This window comes from Copadichromis virginalis, linkage group LG13 (genome assembly GCF_057382275.1).
Source record: "Copadichromis virginalis isolate Kocher_CV1m ecotype Utaka linkage group LG13, C_Virginalis_male_GT1.1, whole genome shotgun sequence".
Lineage (NCBI taxonomy): Eukaryota > Metazoa > Chordata > Actinopteri > Cichliformes > Cichlidae > Copadichromis > Copadichromis virginalis.
In genome coordinates, this window is record NC_140630.1 from 6236265 (window position 1) to 6242475 (window position 6211).

Below are 6211 nucleotides of genomic sequence, written 5' to 3' on the forward strand. Positions count from 1 at the left end.
ATGTACCTTTAGCAAGGCAGAAAGTAAGCATGTAGAGGTTGGGTGATAGATGGACGTGCAGGGCAGTTGTGGCTCAGGAGGCAGAGAAGGTCCTCCACTTATTTGAAGGTTAGTGGTGTGATCTCCATCTCCTCCATTCCACATGTCAAAATTGTCCTTGGGGCAAGATGCTGAACCCCAAATTGCTCCGAATTACCCCATTACACCCATCAGTGTAAGAGTGAGAGTGTGGGATAGATAACCTACCTAAAGAGTATGGAATAAAGAACTGTGTGTGAATGAGTGAGTGTGGCTTGTAGTGTCAAAGTGCTTTGGGTACCATTTACATGCAGCACCTATCTCAGAGACCAGCAGAGTTTCACTCGTTTAACACTTACGTCACCTTACTTTGCCATGATCTATTTTGATAAATACATTGCTCATCTGACAATGGGCAATGCCACTATACATGTTCAGAGCTTCAGTTCAACTGAGGGAAAAAATAACAAAAACTGAACAAGTAAACAAAATGGGAGCCCAAGGCAAAAAAAAAAAGCATGGGGAGGGGGGGGGGGGCTTCTCCAGGACTTACAGACACTCTGAGTAAAGAGCAATTTAAGTATGATATGGAGAAATTAAATTTAAAAAAATATTACAAAGCATTCAGAATCAGATAATATTTCCCGAAGGACAGCAGAGGATTAAATGCAGAAAACTGGAACTGAATCACACAGATGACGCATCTCATCTCCTTATCAATTATAAACATTCGCCTTACTCAGATAAATGTTTAGCGTCTGCATTATCTTTCCCAAAAGTTTAGTTTTTCTTAGAACCATAACAATTTTTATCTGATATTAAGAATGGCACTCTTAATTTTTTAGCTGAGGCGAAGCGTCTTTGTTAAATCCTGACTCTACAGTATTAAAGTGGCTTCTGCAAGCTCTGCAGTTGAATTGTTAACCTGCAAAATAATGATGCAATACATGCAAAGCAACTGTTTGCAAGTTTTTAACCTTTAGGGGTTTTTTTTATTGCTCTTGAAGCAAGAATGGATATTTGCATGAAACTGCTCACCACTGTACTTCTTTGATTTGTTTTCTGTTAGTTAGAAGCCAGTTCTTGTGGTTAAACTGAGCACATGGGATGAACAAAAAAAAAAATCATTTTCCAAGCTTTATTCAGCTATTGAAATATACAGTGATTGGTCCAGATATCGATTCTACAGATCAACTGAGGACAGAAAGCTCTCAGATCTGCCCAGTTTAACCCTGCTGGCTGTTGGTGCTCGGCAGCTCTGATTGAACAGCTGGAGGTGAAATACCTCAGTCAAGGGCAGTATGATTGTACTGTTGAGAGATGTTTCAAAAATGAAATCAAAAACAACTGGCTCTTTAAAAAAAACATAAGAAAACAACAACAACATAATGGATTCAATGTTCTGTCCTATGGAAGGAGATTTTAACCTTTCTCTGCAGGAGTGCGGGAATACTCAGCTGCTCCATTAGTTGCTCTGGGGACCCACAGTCGCCCACATTTATTTCCGAAACACAGAAAACACAACACTTCCAGGCCACCCTGTATACCACCGTGGCGGACCCATGTAATATTATTTCTCTATGTGCCCAAGGTCATACTTCTCAAGACAAATGTTTCCTTGTCTCCACTTATTGATATTGAAAGCTCCTGAAAACCCGCTGTGTGCCAACCTTGAGTTTCTGTAGGAAAAAACACTCTGAACAGAACGAAACAGATAAAAATTGATTTCATGTACTATTATGACTGCTTGCCCCCCGACTGAGAAACTTCTACTGGTATCAGAAACTCAGCTGGTGACTGAATGTGAATGAGGCTCAGACACCACAAAGCCAAGAGCTGATGGTAGATTAAGAACAGCTGGTGTGTTTCGTTGATTCGGTGATCTGTAAACATATCCTAGCCGATAAAGGCAAAACTTCACTCTCTACTTTTATGTCATTACCTTGTAGTTTGATTCAATTTAATTTCTTTGGCTTTTTAGGTAATTTAATTTTATTCTGGTTTGCTTTCTTTAATTTAGTTCTTAAAGCTATTACTGTAAATTTCATCATACATAATACGTTGTCTTTTTAAAAGCTTATCAAGCATTATTGATTCAGTTGCATTTAATTTACTGATATACTATTAGGTCACACTGTGAAAAATCAGTAGAAAAAAGTAACTGGCGCACGCCGATTGTGCAAGTTGTCCCACAGAAAAAGATGAGAGAGGTCTGTAATTTTCAGCATAGGTTGACTTCAACTGTGAGAGACAGAATGTTGTCTGAGGCTCATCTTTTTAAGTGGGATAACTTACACACTCAGTGGCTGCCAAATACTTTTTTGCCCCACTGTATATACTGAAAAACATCCAGTATATTGACAGTAATGTAGCTATTTTTACCTTCATACTAAGAAAAGTTTCCAAGTTACAGGCCCTCAAAGCACACAGAGGAGGGCTGGAATTTGGTGCTTTCCAATTTGCCAAAAAAATGACTATATTAGAAAGTAATTTTCACCCAGAAGGAAAAAGAAAACCAGACAATGTTGGTAAAAAAGAGACCTCTCATATGTTTTTCTGTATGTGTTTTCTAACTTTTTACTTGTTTTCTTTAACAGCCATCTCACCCACATTTCGATGACATAAGATAGCCTAGTTCAACTGGGTTCAAGAAAGCTTAGAGACATGTAACTCTGAAAAGCTTTACAGTATGAAGATAAAGTTATGTAATTATAAAGAAGTTATTATACATACAAGGTGATCAAGGGGTGGCTGTAGCTCAGGTGGCAGAGCAGGTCAGCCACTAATCAGAAGGTCGGTGGTTCGATCCCAGGCTGCATCCTGGCTGCATGCCAAATATCCTTGGGCAAGATACTAACCCCATGTTTGCCTACTGGTGGTGGTCAGAGGGCCCGGTGGCGCCTGTGTCCGGCAGCCTCGCCTCTGTCAGTGCGCCCCAGGGCAGCTGTGGCTACAACGTAGCTTGCCATCACCAGTGTGTGAATGTGTGTGTGAATGGGTGAATGACTGAATGTAGTGTAAAGCGCTTTGGGGTCCTATGGACTAGAAAAGCGCTATACAAATGCAGGCCATTTAACATATGTTTATGGAATGACGCTACATATTTAAAATTTTTGCTTTATTATGTTTTCTGTTTACAATCTTTAAGTTGCTTCTCATTGTTTCCTGGATTAAACTGCACAAATAATGCTATTCAAATAAATTCTGACTAACTGAAAATGCACATCTAGTAGCTTTGCCATGTCCTTCATCCTTTTCTTAAAAGAAATTTTAATGTTCTTTCTTTTTTGACAGCCTGTTCTTCAGCCACAGTCAATGAAGGCTGCATTTCAAGGGTTCTTATTCAAACCATTTTATGGTTTCTAAAATAAACTGTAAATTGGTGCTGAAAGAAATTATTCTTTATTTAATAACAGAAAATTTGTTAACCAGTTAGAGAGGTAGTCTTTGTGGAAAAGGATGCATCTACACTGCAGTTTATACCACTGAGTAACTATGATTACATGCCGTGCTTACAATGATTCTTTTACATGTAACATAAATGTAGTCTATGTAGTCTAGATATAGTTTACTAAGTATACGTAATCCTGTCTGAACTATGAAATAATTTTCAGAAAATTCTATTATATAAAACTGGAGTGTTTATTGAGTCTTTGAATTAAAGACAAATTTGTATATATGACCTTTAATTTTTATCATGTTTGTGGATTTTATTCATTCAAGTGTATTTTTATTTTGTAGGGGGGGAAATCACACTGATGATGCAGAGGTCTTATAAACTCACAAAACCCATGTATCATACATGATACATTTGGCAATGCAGGGTCTTCTTGTTATATCGCAGTAACCCAATTTGAATTTGGTACATTCCACCACTGATACAGAGTTTGTAAGGTCATATAGTTTATATACCACTACTGCATGTTTGTGTATCTCCCATGGTATCACTACATTGTCCCCCCTCAACCTGTTGGCATAGTCCCCCGGGGATTGTCGGATCACTGGGGTTCTTTCTCTAATGCTAAAGCATCTTTACCTTGGGTTATAAAATATATTGAGATGATTGTTAAAGTAAACTGGTGCAACCGGCTTGATTCAAGCTGATTCATGACAACTGGTATTGTGTGGAGTGTAACTGTTTGGAGCTGTCTTAATAATCCAACCAAAATGAGGACAAAAAAAATGTGTTTTTGTTCTTTTTAGCTAAAAAGTTTCAAGGACTTCCTCATTCATTTCAGTCTCTTTAAAGAGTGTTCTGAGTAACTACCACATACCTTTATAAACCATGAGAACTGTGTGACAATTCAAAATAGGGTTTCTGTCTGGCACAGAATTGGCTTCCAGGGTGGCAAATATTCAAGACAATAAGCATCACTGCATTATACCCTGAAGCAAAAACAAAAGAAAAGAAAAAAGATCAGGAAAAGTATAGGTTATTTGACAGGATATATCATTGTTTTTGTGAAAAATCAATAATGAAAAATGTATATTATGCTTGAATAGATGAATTCTTATATGATAAAACTGGTTACATTATTATAACTTTAGAAAGAGATGGTCATTTTTCTTTGGGCTCAGTAACAAAAGTTAATAGTTTTCTGTAATAATACCAATTTTGAGCTACTGTGTTCTTCACACATTTTGATAGTGATTATTTTGTATGAATTTGCACACTTGTGTCATATAGAAAGCATACACTGCATCTATAAAGCTTTCTGGCTGTATGAGAGTAGCTGAACAAGCTACACCCTGCACCCTAGGAGGTCTCTTCACTGTGCTGAGTGAGTGGTGAAAAAACATTTAGCCCCTATGGCCACTGAATGTGCGTACATAATAATGCACCGGCAGTACCGCAGCTACAGGAGGCACATGAAACATTCAATTTAACATGTCAATATTAACTACATGTAAGATCAGAGCTCACAATTCATCTCCTGTTTTTGCTGAAATAGTCTCATTAATGCTATGTGGTATCCAAATGAAAACATATCACAAATGAATATTTATTTATATCTGTTATATTGTATATATTTTTTCAATTGCCTTAAATAAAGCAAACAAACATTCCCTATTCAGCCAATAAGTCACTGTTCTCATTGTCGTCCAGCTAATTTTTTAGCAGAAATAGCTTGAGGTGATTTTTTAAAACAAACACAAGAAAAAGAAAGAAACCAAAATAAATACTGAATAAGACTGTGTCCACAACTTAGCTAAAGACTCATTAAAGCGCATAAAAGTTAAAAACGTTTTCCCACCCGAACAATTAAAGGCCACACAGAAGCTTGCAGTGAAAAAGTTGCAAATGTTCAACTGTGAGAAAAGTGCATCAGGTCAAGATGCACACTTTAGTGCACCTTTAATTTTTTACACAGCACATTAAAAATACCTTTTTTTTGTCCACACCAACACAATCGCCACCCACTACCTGCCTTACTCAACAGAGTTGGCTCCATGCAAGTTAAATAGTTACTTGGTTTTATGACAGATTACTTTTCAATCCCTGCAAAAAACTGTTTCATGTTGCTCAAAAGGTCTGTGCACACAGACTTACGTCCAGAATGCTTTTTGTAGGTGGAGCACCAGAACTTGGTGGAGCTGCAGATTCACATAATGCAACAAAAATCTGCTGTGTCAGGAACACAAGGTGAGGACTTTTGCATTTTACTGAAGGAAAGCATGTCCAGTGTCTTCAAATATTAGAATCATATCTGATATCGCTTTTGAAACGGTGCATCTGATGTGGCAATGGAAATACAGAGGTACCCATTGACTGTGATCACTCAGCAGCTGCAGCTACAAAGACGTGGGCACAGCCGCTTCTCGCTCTGAGACTGTTCAATTAGCAGAATTTGCATTTTGTACCTACGTCTAAAAGGTTTAACATCAAAACATGCTCACCATGCATTAGAAAATTTCTCAATGCTTCGGTTTTTTGTGCCAATATGCCTTCTTCTTGTCACCAAAGTAATTATGCCACTTCTTACCGTGTGCTGAGAAACACATTATCAGGTTACATAAGCACCTTAGCTATCACAGCGAGTGTAAATCCTGCGCTTTAAGAGGGGGCTTTAATTATAAAGTGGCTCTTGCTAGTATTTCTATAATAACCATCTATCAAATGACAACGTGAAAACAAACATGACGAGGTAAGGTTCGCTCATACTGATAAACATACGGAAAATGATCAGCTGAG